The sequence below is a fragment of the Lissotriton vulgaris genome, chromosome 7 (assembly GCF_964263255.1).
Source record: "Lissotriton vulgaris chromosome 7, aLisVul1.2, whole genome shotgun sequence".
Classification (NCBI taxonomy): Eukaryota; Metazoa; Chordata; class Amphibia; order Caudata; family Salamandridae; genus Lissotriton; species Lissotriton vulgaris.
Genome location: NC_141695.1, coordinates 365,072,330 through 365,092,624, shown reverse-complemented (window position 1 = coordinate 365,092,624; position 20,295 = coordinate 365,072,330).

Here is a 20,295-nt window from a genome sequence, read left to right as displayed (position 1 = left end):
GAGTTCCATGGTGCCGCTTAGCAAATCTGAACAAAACTGTTTGTGCTGATCCATCTCACAGGGGTCAGGAAAAATGTTTTTGCAAATGTGCAATTTCCCATGTTTATTCCCATAGGAATTTTTACTCGCCAATACCACCAAAATGGCTGAACAGAATTACACCAAATGTGGCTAAATGTTAGATCTTTACTTGAAAAGCAAGATTGTTACTGATTTAGTGTAAATCTGTTCATCCATTGTTGGGAAATTAGCATTTAAAAATGGGGCTTCGTTAGGGCATGAAGGTAGACTAGTCAATCTTCATTGGCTGGCCAGAACTTGAATATGTTGTGGAAACCATTACAGAAATCAGGGACATTCTGAAAATAAATTAAAAAAATATAATGAAGCAGGGCGGGCGCACCCCAACCCCAGGGGCATGTGGGTGGGAGGGAAAATCCATTAGGTGACTACAACATGGACAATATGTGTTGGGAGCCTTCATAGGACCCAGGGACATGCTTTAAGGGTCTCAAAAAAGGAGCACATACAAAGGTGATGACACATTTTAGTCCCAATATAAATCATTTGTTGGTAGTTTTATAGTCATTTTATTTTAGGATGTCTGTTGAGTTGTCAGATAATCTTACCCTGTGAAAAATGTTGACTGTGCTGGAATCTGATGAGCTACGTTTGAGAGAAAACTGTTTTTTCTCATGATTTTCTCATATAGGTTATAGAAGGTGCTCCAAAAGCTAAAAACAGAGCACAGTTTGGATAAGTTCATACTGTTCTCCTCAGCCATGTGAGTAAAAAACCTGATATTCTGTGTAAAATGTGCACTTCCAACAACAACAGCAGCCTGTCAGTTGATTCCCCAATTTCTAACAGCAGCTCCACACAAGGACCAACTAGAGATTCTATCATTCTATATTTATGACCAAAGTGTGGCAAACTTTAATGACATCTTGATGGAATCAAAACTGTAAAACCTAAAGCATTTTCTTTATAAATTAATGAAATGAGGGTGTTCATTTTATCATAGAAATTATGGATAGTGCTTTAGAAAGCAAAAACGAGGGCACATTTTCTATGAGTTCTCGAATATCTTTCTCGTTCATGTCAGTAAAATATTCTGACATGCAGTTTGAAAAATGTATTTAAAACACCTGCAGTAGTCTATTACTTAACCCCCTAGGTATCCACTGCAGCTTCCCCACAGAGTTTATAATGAGCAACTAGAGTGCAAATGATATGAATTTATGACAAACGTTTGGCACACATGAATGCCATTTTGTTGCAATAGGAGCTCTTGAATTTAAAGCTTTTCCTGAGGAGAAGGCTGAAGTGAATGAGCATTGAGATGTTAATACAGGCATGAAACCAGCAGGTTAAAAATGGGACTGGCGGTATGGGTTTTAGGGAATTTGAGGCATAATTTATTTTTTAAAGGGGCTGATAATAGTTAAACAGATAGATGTCTGGATAAATAGAGCATCCTCTTTCTACATTTGTTTACTCATCCTACCCATCTTTTTGGTCACTCAACAGCTCCCTAATTTATAAAATAGTAATATTTTGGGGGACAAATGCATATATGTTCACTAAAAAACCAAAGTTAAATTGATGTTATAGTCTAGTTAGGTGCTAGAACATTAAAATATGTTAAACCAGCCCCCAGAAATTTGCTGACAAATTGATGTTTAAAGTCCTGAATGAGATGTAAGCTAACATTAAAAAAGACAGAAAAACACTGAAATGTACCAGTTATGGTATAGTGAACTAACTATAGCTTCCGCTCCCATCATGAACTGCTTATGACCTCACATATTTCATCAATCATTACATGTTAAATGACTTCACTCATGTCATCTCAGTTGCTAGAAGTTGGGTTGTTGGTTGACTTGGGTGTGAGCCGTGGTAAAGCAACAGCCACAATCCCTTTGCAGTGTAAACCACAAAAGTCACTAAATTAACCTGTACTTAACCCTGGGTAGCCTGGCACGAAAAGCAGTCATGCTTAACTTAGAGGTAATGTGTAACGGATTTATGTAGCACATAGACAATAAAAAAAGTGAAAGCAGCCACTAGAAAAATCCCAAATCAATGTAAGAAAATAGATAACATTTAAATAAATGATTTCATACCAAAATGACAAAACTCCAATGGGTAGAAGCAGAATTTGAATATTTCAACTTTTTAGTAAAAAATTGCGACTAAAAGATCAAAGTGTTAATTGCGAACAAACAGTTGTGCAAGACTGGGTCATAGTAAAAAAGTATGACTGTAGGATGGTGGATATCTCACTATGGTTACCCCCAAACTTTTTGCCTGGTGTTTAGCTGGTTTTGACTTAGTTGGCCTGGGATCCTGCTATTCAGGGCCCCAGGCTAATTGCTCTCTCCTTAAAATGGACTCCATGTACCTTAGGTACATACACAATTGGAACTGGTTCACCTTATAGGCCCCTGTAACAGTGTACCCTAGGTACCCAGGGCATAGGTGTAACCAAGGTCTACCAGGGGCTGCAGCATGTATTATGCCACCCCTGGCCTGGCCTCCATATTTGACACAACTGGCTGATCACTCAGGTGGGGTAAGTTGGTGTAATCACCTCTTACTTAGATATAGTATATCTATATCTAACATATATGGACAAATGGTAACCTATAAGTCACTCCTATGGCAGGCCTTAACAATCCTGGAGGCAGAGTGCTTGGTTTTATGTGAGATGGTGCTCTAGCATGAGCTGAGCCTGTCTGCAGCTGTCAGGAACAACTCCCTTAGCTGTTCCGGGATATTGCCATACCATATACTCTTAAGTGCATTATAATCCTTGTGGTTACTTGCTAACTTTGGTTTGGCTTTATCGAAACATGTCGAGTAAGGTGTCATACGAATTGGAATACTACCCCCTCTCCAATTCTGGTGACGGGGGTAGCATTCCACCCTTCTAGAGGGACAGGACATGTACCTAACCTGAAACCCGGGTAAAGTTAAACATGAGCCTCAGCATCACAAAATGGATGCTGCCACCACAGACACGAGTCCGACCTCCTGCTGCTGGGAGTCCTTCCAGCTTGGGAGGCTTGCACAAAGGGTTTCCTGTCAGGGGAGGCGCTTGCACCGTCCCAGACAGGATTTTGTGTTGTGGGTTTGGGAGGGCTGAATAGAATGAGACATGCCTGGGGCACACAAGGTGTCCCTGTGCATATGCCAGTTCAAACCGGTGCTGGGGCTCTACAGCCCCAGTCCTGGCGCGGAACTGGACAAAGGAAAGGGGGTGTAACCACCCCACTTCCTGGTCCCACCCAGAGGAGGGACCTAGCAGGTAATCCGGCCCCTAGAATTGGAATAAGAGTAGTAGCTGTGTCCCAAGACTGCAGATCATCCTGAACTTGACTTGAAACTAAGAAGAAAACTGGACTTTGACATTCTGCTGCACAGAAGACTGACGAGCATCTCCCTTGTGGCCAAGGAGTGACCACCCTGTGAATACAGGCACCATCCAGCAACTCGACATCTGCTTTGCCGCTGACTCCCGCCGGAGCCCGAGCCCAGAGCCCAACAAGACCTGGATTCCCAGACATCTCCAAGCCTGATCCACAGTCCCTGAAAAGAAGAGACCGTGGAGGCATCGAGAGACGTGGGACCTGCCATCTTGAAAGACTCCCGAGAAGCTGACTGCGCAGCACCCGAGGCATCCTCAATGCTGTGTTTTGGGGTTTGAGAAGCCCCACCACCGAGCAGCATTTGCACTGAAGATCAGCTCCCCAGCATCTCCACGATCTGTGTGGGGCCCTTTTGCATTTTGCCACTCGACGCATCATCCCGGTTGCTGGCCCGTTGGCTAGTGGCCATCTTGGCGACAAAATCCGAAATCAACACTGCTGGTCTGGTTGCTCCAGACTAGCCCTCGCTCCTGTAAAAAGGAGCAGCCCCTCTGACCTTGCTGGTCCGAGTGAGAAGCTTGCATCGTTACCTGCATGGCTTGCATTAGCCAAGGCCTGTTTGCTCCAATCAAGAAGCCAACACCGCCATCAGCTAGAGCCTTCATGGGACAGCTCGTGATCAACTCCTGGACGTCCTCGACCTCTTCGTGTCCACGTGGCTGCGGAGACAACCTTCACTTCTTCACCTGTTTGCACCCGACATCGCCTGGTTCCCTCCTGGTTCACTGGCTAGTAGCTTTGAACGTTGTCCCCTCTGCTTTCAGGTCTTCATCTCTTCAGATCCACCCTTGGATCCACCGGAACTCTCCTCGACGACCCGCCTGCAGCATCTTCATCTACAGGCTCCATAGACCAGCGCGACGAAACCCGACACACTTTGAGACATATGCACCCGCTTCCTGTGGGTGAGGTAACCCTGGGACTCAGGTGCTCCTGTGTAGTAATACACCTCTAGTGTCTATGTTCCAAGTTGCTAGGTTCTCGGTCATCAGGAAGGTTCCCTTTGCAGTAACTTTGTACTTTTTACGCACCATTGACTTTGCATTGGTGCATGCGTGTGCTTTAAGCGCTGCACCCGAGTCCCGCGGGCCTTTCCCGACTTCATCACTGCTAGTCCCGAATAGCCCCAGTGATTCCCAAGGATCTAGGCCTTCTTCCTTTTCAATTAGTGATACTTATACCACTATTTTAGTATATGGTTTGAGTGGCCACCAGGGCCTATCCATATTGTGCAACTTTTGTATATTTAAACAGTGTTTTGTTTTAACACATTTGCTTCTGGGCTCATAAAGAGTATAGGGGATACTTGTAGTAAATAAAAATATATATTTTCAATATATATCTGTGTGGTGTCCTTTCATTTGGTATTCAAGGAGAGTGTATATGGTAAAACAGCTTGCTTCACATGCCTTTACAGAGTTTAGCCTAAGACTGCTTTGTTCATGCTACCTCTAGGATAGCTGGTCTATAAGGTTGACTTACAACCAATCATCATAAGGGTTGCTTGGCATGGTACAAGGTGATCACTAGAACTAGTGAGCATCATATACCAGGCCAACTTCTCACAATGACTGACTACGATAGAGCCCAGTTTGGATACAAGAAGTAGATTGGGCCTGGTCAGCCCTTCTCTTAAGACTTAGAAAAACTCTTGAGAAAAATAATAAGGTAAAGTACAGAAGGGCAAGTTGTCTGATGAGGGAGCGTTGTCACCCAATAGCCTTGGATCAAAGGCGTAGTGAAGATTTTTACATTTGAACTTAGTGTCTGAAGTCAGAAATCTCTAGCGGGACGACTCAGCGGGCTGTAGCCGAAGACTTTTTCACTAGATCAGCTATCCCTTTGGCAAAGGACCGCTTAACCAGATATGCTGCTGCAGAGAAGAGCGTAACAGGAGAAGCCAAAAAGTCAATTCGACCAGCGATGTACCTCGGGGAATAGGCGAGCAGGTTGGGTATTATTAGACCGTACGTACACCATAAGGTTTCATGGAGCTAATAGCAAGAGAAGACATAATAAAAAACAGCCTGCTAGGAGAAAGACATGCCCTAATTCTACACTTGTCGAAAAAGTCAGGTCATAAGTGCCTGGCGGAACTTTATGTAATTTGGGGCCATTTGTTTTTTGAGAAGAAAATAGTTCCAGATTTGGGGGGCCACAACAGACACTCTGGAATCACTCAATCTTTTCTTTTGGATCTTCTGGATAAAAAATTATTTGTAAAAAAGGAACGTAAAGTCCTGTTAGTAAGTGTATTTCATATGTCTGGAGATTATGAAGGCGGGTATCTTTTCAGCAAGAGCTTTAAAAATAATACATCCTATTTTAAAGACAATCCTTTGCTCCATAGGAAGTCAAATGAGGTCTTGACAGTGTTTATGACAGGTTATTTATATATCAGGCGAGCTGCTTGGCTCTGGACAATTTATTGCCTGCAAGGAAAAGTCTAAGGGAGTCCAATATAAAGGGAATTGACATATTTAAGACAAGATATGACAGAGGCAATGACTACCTGAGTTAATGCTTCGATGGTGAGAAATTTTGAGATTTTTTTATCCTGTGAAGCGACAAGAAGGAGAATAAAATGGCTGCACATAACTGGGGTTTCATGGTCCCTAGGGCTTTCAATAGATTAATTTGGGGCGGAGGATCCCCATTTCATTGTGCCAAATTGAGGCAGTTCAATTTTGGTTTTTGTGATGACAGTCTCAGTTTTCTCCGCATTGAGTTTGAGATGGTTGCTATTCATCGAATCGAGGATAAAACGCATGTGGGCCCATTAGAATGTCGGGCAGATCGCCACTGCCCGCATGGTGGTGGCGATCAGCCCAAGATTCTTTCCCGCCCGCATGCCATTCCCCCCCACCATATTACTATGACGGGATGGACCCCGGCGGACGGAAAGACTGTCTGCAGGTTTTCCGCCCAGATGAGTTGACCGGGCCGAAAAGGTTTTAATATGGTCTGTTAGACACCGCCATCCATATTCTAATGCATACGGGGATTTGCCTTTCCGTGATAGTGTTGCCACCACGGAAAGGCATGATGTCTTTATTATTAGGGGCCCGTAGCGGGCCCCCAGGAAGTTGTGGGGCGGGTGGGCGGTGACCGCCCACCGCAATGTCAAGAATGCAGGATATGCCCGCCAGTGTGGCGGGCGCATCCTAATGACCCCCATGGGACTGCCGCACTAATGGTGGGCGGTCCCTTTCTACCTCAGGATGGCGGAAGGACTCAGTCCGCCCCCCATCCTAATGATGCCCATAGCATTTTGAAAGGTTTCACTGGAATGACACCAAAAACCTTGCTGTAAAAAGTGGGTTATTAATGGGGTAGATGTGAGTCCATGTTAAGTACAAAGACCACAAACGTCAGTTTAAACACAGTTTCAATCATTCAAACCTGGTCTCAACAACTTGTAGCTTTGACAGAGCAAACAAGCTTAACTTAGGAAAAGAATATAAAGTATTTAGCATTATTTAGCATTACCAAAATAATGAAAAAATCATAACACAACACAAGAAGAATCCCTTAACTGATTTTGAAAAATAAAGAACATTTTTAAAATGACACAAAAACTATTACAATCTGATCAGAGGCAATCGAGATGTGATTTGTAAATGTTTTTAGGTGAAAAGCAGCCTATATGGCTGTGTTAGGCGAGAACCTACGCACAAGTTGAGGCTGACCATAATGCATCTGCTGCTGGCTAAGCCTAATACGAGGGCCCTGTCTAGGAAGTTACCTTCTCACTTAGAGTGTGTGGACGTGTACTCCATCACATATGCACTGGATATCTTGTGTGCCTTATTACAGGTGCCATAAGTACTTGTAATGAAGTGGACTGGATATGCATGGTCTGTCTGCCAAACCCTAAATCAGGCCCTTAGTGTTTACAAATTCCTCCAGCAGGGCAGGGTTCAAATCTGCATCTGAAAAAGCTCTCTTGAAGTTGGATAGCCATTGGACATGGTCCTGCAGAAGCTGTTGGCTTTGGTGGGAAAGGCTCTGAGTTGGGAAATTTCAAATTTTGCACCCGCCAAAGTCCAGTTGTCGGTCAGATACTGTACGTGCCATCACCCGATAGGAATTTGTACACTGGGACTTAGACTCTTTTTTGGAGTTCAAAAATTTTAAGCCTTGAAGTCGTAGCCTGATATATCTCACTGATACCTTAGCTGCAAAGTACCACTGAAATTTTCTTTCGGTTGACAAAAAGCTGCCTCATTTTCGTGGCTGACAATGCTGCACCTTGAGTGGATAGCTAGCTGGTTGGAAGTCTGGAAGTTGATTTTGTTTTAAAGTTTCAACTTTTTCCAATCTTCTGGAGTAGTTCCTCTCGGTCACTTTTAAGGCTCCCTTGACCTAGGAGCAGGACTTAACGTGGCTTAACGCTAACCCTGGGCGGAGTTCGCGGAGTGGGGCTTCGCGGAGCTACGCGAAGTGGGCGAGAAACTACGCCCACTTCCGCACTCCGCGTAGCCCCACTCCGCAAACACCACTGGCCGCCAGCCCCGCCTCCCGCCTCCCTCCCGCCCTCCCTAACTACTTTGAAATAAAAGAATCAAATAATTTAAAAAGCACTTACCTTGCCGCCGCTGCCCGCCGCGTCCCCGGGTCTCACTATCTTCCGTCATCTATACTAATGCGCATGCGCGGGCGGCCGCGCATGCGCATTTTCTCGTGAAAATGCGCATGCGCGGCCGCCCGCGCATGCGCATTAGTATAGATGATGGAAGACGGAAGATAGTGAGCCCCGGGGACGCGGCGGGCAGCGGCGGCAAGGTAAGTGCTTTTTAAATTATTTGATTCTTTTATTTCACAGTATTTAGGGAGGGCGGGAGGGAGGCGGGTGGCGGCCAGCTACGCTCCGTCTGCGGAGCGTGCGTAGTGCCGCCTGGCTCCGCCAGCTCCGCAAAATGCGGAGTAGGCGGCACTACGCACACTCCGCAGACGGAGCGTAGCTGGCCGCCCACCGTTACTTAACGCCACCTTATAAATAAGGCCTCTTTCACACCACACTTGGGGTCCATTAGGATGTCAGGCAGTGGCACCATCGCGGTGGTGGCGGGGCGGAAAAACAGCTTTTTCCGCACGCGAGCAATGGAACTCACGTCCACCACATTAGGATAGGTAAACATAGGTCATTTCCCGTCCGCTGCGGAGAGACGCCCACCACCATCAAAGTGCGCCCGCCACCGCGGCGGCGGGAGCCAATCGAGACTCTCCGCTGTGCCGAATGACGTCAGCCCTGCTCGACAAATTAGGATGGCACAAACAAGCAGACGCACCACAGCGGAGACACTGCCCAGCCTGAGCAGGCGGAAACTCGACAGCGGAGCAAGATAGCCGATACCCGGTCCTGACCGCCATAAAACCAGCTCTCCATATGCATCCGGTGATGTTCCTCCTACAACACTATCGTCAGATGGGCCGTCGCGGACGCCGCCGCAGGTACGCCAATACACATATGCATCACACAACACACAGGCCGACACAAGGTCCAAGCACCACATAGACACCCTGCTGGGGGACACAACACATCCACAAGGGCACTCACACATCACCCACCTCACAACAAGGCACCCTCAGTATCCGGGACACACAACGACCGCCAACCAGCAGCAACGTCCCGGTCCAGGTCACTTCACCGCCGCGGTCAACACATGCGCACTATGCAGTAGGCAGGACAATCCAAGGCATGGGCAGGGCACAAACCCTGTCAGCCAAACTGGAGAAAATCAATGGGAGAACACACACAACAGGAGTACCCAAAAACATCACTCAGGAAAAAAACACACACATCATAACACAAATCACACAAGAAGTGCATCTGGATCAACACACACAGCCACACCAAACCCATCACGGATGCACACGAAACCTCAATCAACAAACACCACAAGACATTAGGGGATTCACATCAGGCAATGCCAAGGCCACATACGCACAGAACCGCATACACGACAAGCATTGTCTGCAGAACAGGCATGATTGACACAACTGCACCACACACCACAAATCACCACTGCACAAATACAACACCACAACCAGGAACTGAAGCAATACCACACCCTACAATGACCCATAGCACAAAGCAAGCACACATTAACGGTTGGGGCAATGTCCAGAGTGGAATAACACTTATGGCCCAAGAACTGCACCACAAAGCACAAGCCTACACATGAAGTGATGGGTAGGCACACACACATGGAAACCAAGGGGAAAGCTGACAACTAAGTCAAAGAGCCTGCATGTCAGTAGCAGACATGTAAGGGGTGAACCACACCCAAATAGAGGGACCTAACACCCCCCATGGGCAGGCACAAGTGGCACACATAGGGGATGGCCTAAAACCACACACACCATGCCATACAGGAGTGCCAAAACCACCATTTGCCTGCAATGCATGACAAACACAATGCCAGTGTGGAGCAGCAGGGCCACACAGTTCACACAAAAACACCCAAGTCACATATAGGATCAATCAAACACAACACTTATGTGCAACTCACACAATTTTTACACTACAAACTGACAACCACAACAAGGAGGAGTCACACACAACACCATGGACACACCAACACACAGCACAGTGCACTACAAACAGCCCGCACACGTGCATGCAATCCTCTACCCAGAGCAAGACAAAGCAAACAACAGGCAGACAACTCCTGGGTGACACATGTGTGTCTCACACAACACAGGGGCACACACACATTCACTACAAACTCACACCCTTCACACTGCACACCTCTGCTATACCTAACACCACGCATCTCATGTAGTCCATGGCACCAGGACCAAGGCCCAACTCAAGATGACCATACACATACAAGGCTGGGCACACAGAAAGCAATCCACACACATACTTCATTACATATCCCAGCCAGCATCGATACCTTTCCACAGCATCACACCCTGTGCTGGCAGTGTCCCCCAACCAGACATGTGAACAGTGTAGGCAACAACTGCAAATCACTAACAAGATGACTGCATGCCAGATAAAATAGCCATCACAGATCACACAATTTGCAGACTCAGAATGGACTTAAGACCCTGTCACCCCCGTCCAAAATTATGATGGCTGCAAAGAGCCTTGGAATGTTGAAGTGATACATGGAGCATGGTGCACAGGCAATCAAATGCGAACAGAAACAGAACTGAAATCAGTAAGGACACCGACGAAAAACACACCAGAAGTAACTTTATTTAGTCACATATTGCACAGATGCAGCGGTACAACAATAGTAGACAACAGCAAGGCTCAAAATGATGCAAAAATGCTATATACCATGCACAGGTGAAACACAAACAGGAAGGCTAGTGTCCATAGCACAGGTGAGAGCACGACACAGCAGAGCAACAGGGCCAGTGTCCATGGCAGGGGAGAGGCCAACACAGCGGAGCAACAGGGCCAGTGTTCATGGCAGGGGAGAGTGCAGCACAGCAGAGCAACATGGCCAGTGTCCATGGCAGGGGAATGGCCAACACAGCAGAGCAACAGGGCCAGTGTCCAAGGAACAACTGAGAGCACGACACAGCAGAGCAACAGGGCCAGTGTCCATGGCAGGGGAGAGTGCAGCACAGCAGAGCAACAGGGCCAGTGTCCAAGGCACAGGTGAGAGTGCAGCACAGCAGAGCAACAGGGCCAGTGTCCATGGCAGGGGAGAGGCCAACACAGCAGAGCAACAGGGCCAGTGTTCATGGCAGGGGAGAGTGCAGCACAGCAGAGCAACATGGCCAGTGTCCATGGCAGGGGAGAGGCCAACACAGCAGAGCAACAGGGCCAGTGTTTATGGCAGGGGAGAGTACAGCACAGCAGAGCAACATGGCCAGTGTCCATGGCAGGGGGGGGCCAACACAGCAGAGCAACAGGGCCAGTGTCCAAGGCACAGGTGAGAGCACGACACAGCAGAGCAACAGGGCCAGTGTCCATGGCAGGGGAGAGTGCAGCACAGCAGAGCAACAGGGCCAGTGTCCAAGGCACAAGAGAGAGTGCAGCACAGCAGAGCAACAGGGCCAGCGTCCATGGCAGGGGAGAGGCCAACACAGCAGAGCAACAGGGCCAGTGTCCATGGCAGAGGAGAGTGCAGCACAGCAGAGCAACAGGGCCAGTGTCCATGGCAGGGAAGAGGCCAACACAGCAGAGCAACAGGGCCAGTGCCCATGGCAGGTGAGAGTGCAGCACAGCAGAGCAACAGGGCCAGTGGCCATGGCAGGGGAGAGGCCAACACCGCAGAGCAACAGGGCCAGTGTCCAAGGCACAGGTGAGAGTGCAGCACAGCAGAGCAACAAGGCCAGTGTCCATGGCAGGTGAGTGTGCAGCACAGCAGAGCAACAGGGCCAGTGTCCATGGCAGGGGAGAGTGCAGCACAGCAGAGCAACCGGGCCAGTGTCCATGGCAGGGGAGAGTGAAGCACTGCAGAGCAACAGGGCCAATGTCCATGGCAGGGGAGAGTGCAGCACAGCAGAGCAACAGGGCCAGTGTCCATGGCAGGGGAGAGGCCAACACAGCAGAGCAATAGGGCCAGTGTTCATGGCAGGGGAGAGTGCAGCACAGCAGAGCAACATGGCCAGTGTCCATGGCAGGGGAGAGGCCAACACAGCAGAGCAACAGGGCCAGTGTCCAAGGCACAACTGAGAGCACGACACAGCAGAGCAACAGGACCAGTGTCCATGGCAGGGGAGAGTGCAGCACAGCAGAGCACAGGGCCAGTGTCCAAGGCACAGGTGAGAGTGCAGCACAGCAGAGCAACAGGGGCAGTGTCCATGGCAGGGGAGAGGCCAACACAGCAGAGCAACAGGGCCAGTGTTCATGGCAGGGGAGAGTGCAGCACAGCAGAGCAACATGGCCAGTGTCCATGGCAGGGGAGAGGCCAACACAGCAGAGCAACAGGGCCAGTGTTCATGGCAGGGGAGAGTACAGCACAGCAGAGCAACATGGCCAGTGTCCATGGCAGGGGAGAGGCCAACACAGCAGAGCAACATTACCAGTGTCCAAGGCACAGGTGAGAGCACGACACAGCAAAGCAACAGGGCCAGTGTCCATGGCAGGGGAGAGTGCAGCACAGCAGAGCAACAGGGCCATTGTCCAAGGCACAGGTGAGAGTGCAGCACAGCAGAGCAACAGGGCCAGCGTCCATGGCAGGGGAGAGGCCAACACAGCAGAGCAACAGGGCCAGTGTCCATGGCAGGGGAGAGTGCAGCACAGCAGAGCAACAGGGCCAGTGTCCATGGCAGGGGAGATGCCAACACAGCAGAGCAACAGGGCCAGTGTCCATGGCAGGTGAGAGTGCAGCACAGCAGAGCAACAGGGCCAGTGTCCAGGGGAGAGGCCAACACCGCAGAGCAACAGGGCCAGTGTCCAAGGCACAGGTGAGAGTGCAGCACAGCAGAGCAACAAGGCCAGTGTCCATGGCAGGTGAGAGTGCAGCACAGCAGAGCAACAGGGCCGGTGTCCATGGCAGGGGAGAGTGCAGCACAGCAGAGCAACCGGGCCAGTGTCCATGGCAGGGGAGAGTGAAGCACTGAGGAGCAACAGGGCCAATGTCCATGGCAGGGGAGAGTGCAGCACAGCAGAGCAACAGGGCCAGTGTCCATGGCAGGGGAGAGGCCAACACAGCAGAGCAACAGGGCCAGTGTCCAAGGCAGGGAAGAGGCCAACACAGCAGAGCAATAGGGCCAGTGTCCATGGCAGGGGAGAGTGCAGCACAGCAGGGCAACAGGGCCGGTGTCCAAGGCACAGGTGAGAGCACGACACAGCAGAGCAACAGGGTCAGTGTCCATGACAGGGAAGAGGCCAACACAGCAGAGCAATAGGGCCAGTGTCCATGGCAGGGGAGAGTGAGGCACAGCAGGGCAACAGGGCCGGTGTCCAAGGCACAGGTGAGAGCACGACACAGCAGAGCAACAGGGCCAGTGTCCAAGGCAGGGAAGAGGCCACCACAGCAGAGCAACAGGGTCAGTGTCCATGGCAGGGAAGAGGCCAACACAGCAGAGAAACAGGGACAGTGTCCAAGGCAGGGGAGAGTACAGCACAGCAGAGCAACAGGGCCAGTGTCCAAGGCACAGGTGAGAGCACGATACAGCAGAGCAACAGGGCCAGTGTCCAAGGCAAGGGAGAGGCCAACACAGCAGAGCAACAGAGCAAGTGTCCATGGCAGGAGAGAGTACAGCACAGCAGAGCAACAGGGCCGGTGTCCAAGGCACAGGTGAGAGCACGACACAGCAGAGCAACAGGGCCAGTGTCCATGGCAGGGGAGAGGCCAACACAGCAGGGCAACAGGGCCAGTGTCCAAGGCACAGGTGAGAGCGCGACACAGCAGAGCAACAGGGCCAGTGTCCATGCTAGTGAACAATGGTCAGGACTAGCACACCTGTATGAGGCAGAGGCGCATGAGGGGGATGTCAACTCACTCCTGGAAGTCATGCAGACTATGACCTGGCTGTGTGTTGATGACAGCAGGCCCACTTAACTGGGGTGACAGAGACCCAGGTGATGTGGGGCTAACAGTGGATTGGCAAGCTGGAGGGCTGTGTGGACCAGGTGGCATAGTGGCACGTGGAGGTGGACTCATGCAGACTTCTGACACAGTGTGGGTGGGAGAGGTTGGAGGGGTGCCCTTCCACTTTTTGGGATTATGAATTGGCTTCCCTGTCTTGGGGTTGATGGGAAGTGCTGACGACCCAACAGGCACACACACCAATTGTCCCACATCTGGTGCAGACACTGGCACTACTTCTGGTGATTTGCTGGATCGTGCGGAACACTTGGTCTGGCTACGCCTCAGGACCTCATTCCCCTCTTTTCCTGGTGTCCCCCCTACAGTGACCTGCTTTGCCTTTTTGCAGGGGTGGTGTCTACAGTGCCCTCATCCACCTGCTTCAATGGACTCGGAATTGGGGTGGATGTGGTGGGTGGATGTGTCCCTGTGCTCTTCCTAGGAGTACCCCTGATGTGCAACACCTCATCAATAGACACAGACACTGCATGTGTAGGTCTGTGTGAAGTTTCAGTGACAGGAGAGTCTTTTGCCGGTGATACCTCTGCGGCGTGTGAGCCTGATGCCTGCCTCATTGATCTCCTGGCCTTGGTCTTCCCTGACTGACTCTTGTCTGTGCATTGTGGGGTGGCCCGGCTCTTCAGTGGAGATGGTGTCTGTGGGCGAGAGTGCCTGGGTTGTGTCTGTTGTGTGCTCCTTGTGCAGTATCTTTTTGGTGACGCAGGTGAACCGTGGTCACTGTCACCTGATGTGGCCACTGACTGGGGGGTGGACAAAGGCACCTGAGCTGCAATGGGTGTATGTGCCTGTTGAAGGGCTGACGTCACTGTGGATGACAACGCCTGGACTGTACGGTGTAGCCCACCCACGTCAGAGTGTATGCCCTCCATGTATGCAACCACCTGGCCTAATTTCTTGTCATGGTCACTGAAGGCATTGAGCAGGGCGGTCTGGCCCACACAGAGCTGGCGCAGGAGCTCTACACACTCTGCAGTGAGGGCAGCAGGGGGGACAGGTGCAGGGGCAGCGGTTCCAGGTGTGAATGTGACCAGTCCCCTCTTAGTGACATGGATACGGGCAGCACCAGAAGAAGTGGATGGGAGGCTGGGCACTGGCCGCTGGGTGGGAGATGATGATGCAGACTCCCCATCCCCTGTGCCTGCCAGCATGGATGCATCTCCGCTGGCATCAGAAGAAGTGCTACTCTGTGACTCAGCCACGGATTCCTCCTGCATAGTTCTGTCCTCCTCAGATGCGCTGGTGGGCTCTGTGTCACTGGCCTCTGGTGCAGCTGTAGTGTTACTCTCGCCACCACTGGGTTCGGGTTCATGTCCCTCCATGGTCTCTTGCGAATCTGCATGAGAGAGAGATACAGGGTTGTGTAAGTGTCATCATCTGGTCACACGATTTCAAGACAATGCACTACAGTAGAGGCCCAAATCTACATGGTAAGCACCCCCCTGCAATCACTGTGCAGCAACACACAACATAGACCCCAGCAGTGCCTGCAACGCTGAATATCTGCCATGAGTGAGCCATGTTGATGCCACACAGCACTACACCCTGCCCATAGATGAAGTGTACCACACACACACAACTTGGCCTGCCCACACCTTGGGACATGATGAAGGTACAACACTTGTTACCACTAACAGACCTTCAGGGAACAGGAGGGGACAACACACACACCTATTAGGACATCACAGTCCCCAATGCCACGTAGGCCATAGCAAGTACCATGTGGTAATCTGGGGCACATGATTTGCAGATGTTGGGGCACCAACGATCATGGTGCAGGAAAAGTCGGCATACATAAATTCACACTCAGCAAGTGGATACTGCTGGTCACCCCATAATGGATCAACCACACCATCCCAACGCTGAATGACCATGTGGATCCCAACACATCTAGCAATGGGAAAGTACAGCAGGGAGGATATGCTCAGTAAGGCCAGGGTGGCAGAGTACCTGATACAAGCACACATCACAGCAGCCACTCACATGACACAGCACAGCAGAGCAACACACGCACATATCGCATGGCTCAACACTGCCACAGGCCCTGTACACATGCATCCACTCCAAGCATAAGTCACGCTCCCCAGATACTCACCAGCCCTGCCTTGCTTGCCATGCTCCTTCAGACGTGCATCCAGGTCTGGATGAGTCACTGCCAAGATGCGTGCCATCACTGGAGTCATGCTGTGCCGTGCCAAACGCCCTGTGCATGGTTGCATCCCCAATGTCATCTCAGCCACGGTTTTTGCAAGCCGACTGATGTCGTCCCACCTCTTGTGGCAGTGGGTGCATCGGCGGTTGGATACCCCCGGGGCTCGCACCTTTGCGGCAATGGCCCTCCACACGGCCTTACGCTGGTTTACCTTGAGCTGCATGTATGAGAGAAAAGAAGTTTTAATGACCAGTTCCACAATGTCAGGTAGCAACATCTATCTGTACAGCAGCAAGACCCAGACTGAGGACCTATTGTAACCTCCCTCCCTCCCAAACTGGAGGACCCCTCCGAAGGGCACTTAGCGTGGCCCACACAGATGTGATTGCATGCACACATTGGGGCGTAGAGGGTCCAGGATAATCTCACAAATGCAAGATGCATTAACATGATATGGATCGACAGAAGTGTGTAAGTCTGCAATTACACATGGCACAGATGTGGCATATGTAACATTCAGTTGGAAGGAACTGGTGCAAGGAACATGTAAGTCTGGTGGTGTTTTTCTAATGTGTGGGCAGCCACTGGTCCGACTCTCTGGATCACACTGAGTCACACAACAGGTGCACACAGAAATACTCACACAAGAAATAACTGTGCTGGCACCTACATGGCAATCATTTGGTGGCTCTGTATAGCTGACACTCCCCAATCACACATACAGGAGCAGGCATGGCAAAGAGTGACATTGTGACACACACACTCCCTCGCCCAGGAGACAGCTTGTCTGTAAGTGTTTGACACAACCCCACACCATCAGGCATATACTGCAGCAGCACAACTACACATCTGACACCTCCCTGCCCGACAGCTACCTTCATGGTGACTTACCACGACATTGGGACCACCAAACAGCCTTGGGTACTGTGCCAGCACCTCGTCCACAAGGACCTCTAGTTCCTCTCTGGTGAATGGACTGGCACGGATCTTCTCTGTCCTTGCCATCCCTGTGGACATGGAACAACTGTGGTGGAAGTGAGTGGTGAGGGGGCCCAGGCAGCAGGCTCAGGAGGCAGAAGCAGGAGAGGGTCCCAGGCAGCAGGCTCAGGAGGCAGCAGCAGGAGAGGGTCCCAGGCAGCAGGCTCTTCAGGCAGCAGCAGGAGAGGGTCCCAGGCAGCAGGCTCTTCAAGCAGCAGCAGGAGAGGGTCACAGGCAGCAGGCTCAGGAGGCAGCGGCAGAAGAGGGTCCCAGGCAGCAGGCTCAGGAGGCAGCAGCAGGAGAGGGTCCCAGGCAGAAGGCTCTTCAGGCAGCAGCAGGAGAGGGTCCCAGGCAGCAGGCTCAGGAGACAGCAGCAGGAGAGGGTCCCAGGCAGCAGGCTCTGAGAGCAGTGGAAATGTGAGGCTCACTCCCACACACTTATAGCCCCCTGGGGTCGTCTGTAAGCTGCAAAGAAGCACCAATTGGTTGTCCAGGTCTGCCTCTTTCAAAATCATCCAATGACCGCCTCCCCGGTGGCAGAGCACACCTTCCGCTTTTTTCAAATGTGTATCATGCCACCGCGATCATCGCTCCCATTGGCTGTGGGCAATGCTCCATGGCGGTGATGCACCGCGGGTGCCCGGGGTGCGCTACCGCGATGGTGCATCATTCAAAATCATTCACTGACCGCCTACGTGCTGGCGGAGCATGCCCACCGCCATGGACACATGTCCATATGTCAATGGCTTCTGCACTTGTGAAGGGGGTTGTGCTGGTGTCACACTGCCAGGGACAGGCGGTAGGTACCGCAATTAATGTGGCGGAGCATGCCCACTGCCATGTACAAATGTCCATATGCCAATGGCTTCCCCAATTGTGAAGGGGGTGGTGCTGGTGTCACACCGCCGGGGACAGGCGGTAGGTACCGCTATTCATGTGGCGGAGCATGCCCACTGCCATGTACACATGTCCATATGCCAATGGCTTCAGCACTTGTGAAGGGGGTGGTGCTGGTGTCACACCACCGGGGACAGGCGGTAGGTACCGCGATTCATGCGGCGGAGCATGCCCACTGCCATTTTCACATGTCCATATGCCAATGGCTTCCGCACTTGTGAAGGGGGTGGTGCTGGTGTCACACCGCCGGGGACATGCGGTAGGTACCGCGATTTTCATGACCATTATTGGCTATGTCAATCCTGAACACTGTATCAGTACACAGCAGCAACATGGTGAAGGGCACATCATTGTACACACAATGCCATACTTCCATGTCATCTACAGGTGGACGCACGTTCAGCGTGACACACTTTGGTCTGTGGTCCCTGCCATGTTACTTATGCTTTTCATGGCTGATGATGCTTGACACTCTTGAGCTGGTGTTCATGATGTGGTACAAATCCATTTGTTGTGGGTCAGTGATGACCTTGACAAGGTTTGCGTCACTGCATTGTATCGTATCAGTCTGGTGCATTCACAACAGCTCATACACACAAGTGAACGTTTTCCAGATACTGTGATCATTGTGTTGATGGATGTGTGCAGAGTTCAGATGATGTGAGGTGTGACAGGTACAGCAGATGGGTGTGATACAGACATGGTAATTTCCAAACATTGGCCGATGTTGCTGCACCTTGCCTGCACATGTGAATTGTAATCTCCAGTATGTGCGCTTTCACATTCTCTGATGTGATTGTGGCACTTGTGTATTGACAGTGGAGAGGTGTGCCCTCTGTGTGTATCAAAAGGCCAGCCATGTAACCTGGTGTGCCATGCATCTCCTTCAGGAAGTCGATGTTTTTGCATTACATCATTGATGGTATGTGCTGTGGCCATCTCATGATGGTTGTCACTGACATTTTCATTTTTACTTCTCAACTAGGAGGAGGCCAAATATCCTACGTCACCTGACAGTGCTGGAGGACATGGAGAATATTGCATTAAATAGGAAATTCCACCTGGACAGACCAACACTGAAGATCCTGTGTGATCTAATGGAGCCCCACCTGCAGCCTCGCCGTCACTATCCTACGGCATTCACACCCACATACAAGGTGATGGCAGCACTCCACTTTTTTGCGACAGGTTCCTTCCAGGAGACCATGGCTAGCGCTGGAGGGATGTCACAGCCCATGTTCAGCATGGTGCTGAGGGATGTTCTTGCTGCCATGATGCTCTATCAGAATCGCTACATCCATTTCCCTAGGGGAGGAGAATTGGCTGCCGTGAAGGGTGACTTCTATCCCCTTGGGCGCATCCCACATGTTGTTGGTGCCATCGATTGCACCCATGTCGGTCTGGTGGCACCACAGGCGACGTAGCACATATATAGAAACCGCAAACATTATCATTCCATCAATGTGCAGGTGGTGTGCCTTGCGGACATGACCATTTCTCATGTGTGTGCGAAGTATCCTGACTCGGCGCATGATTCGTACATCATGAGGAACAGCATGGTGCCACGGATGATGGAGAATCTGCATCCCGAGCGTGCTTGGATTGTGGGAGAGTATGCCTACTGATATGGCGTGCTGTGTGTTACCTGCTGCACTCTGGCTGTTCAACATTGCAATGGGTGTTTGTCATTCACAGGTGACTCAGCATATCCCAGTAGGCCAGGGCTGTTGAGCCCACTCAGGAATCCCAGGACCACGGCTGACATCCGCTTCAATGACGCCCATGGCAGGACCCGACGGATAATCGAAAGGACTTTTGGCCTGCTGAAGTCTATATTCCGCTGCCTTGATAGGACAGGAGGTGCACTGGCATACTCACCTGGGAAGGTGTGAAAGATAGTATTGGCATGCTGTATGCAGCTCAACCTGGCCATCGCTCCTGGACGATGGTGAGGACCTGAGTCTAGTGATGAGGACGAAGGAGTGGCCCTGCGCCAGCAGCTCATCGAACGCTACTTCACTTGAAGGTGGGTGGCGAGGTACAACGTGTACATTGTGTGGTGTGGTTGCTGTTGTTGTGAAGAGCTAGGCGCGGATGTAACAGACAGGCACACGTTCTGTCACCTGTGTGTGGTAGAAGTGACATTGACGTTCCATATGTGAACGTATGCAGGACCCTATTTGTTCACACCTGCAGCCCATTGTGTAGTATGCCTGTAGTGTCTTGTGTATGTTTTGTGTAGTGTTCTGCCTGTGATGGCACAATGAGACCAGTGGCTGTTGTTCTGTTGTATCTCCCTAGGTGCTACAGACGA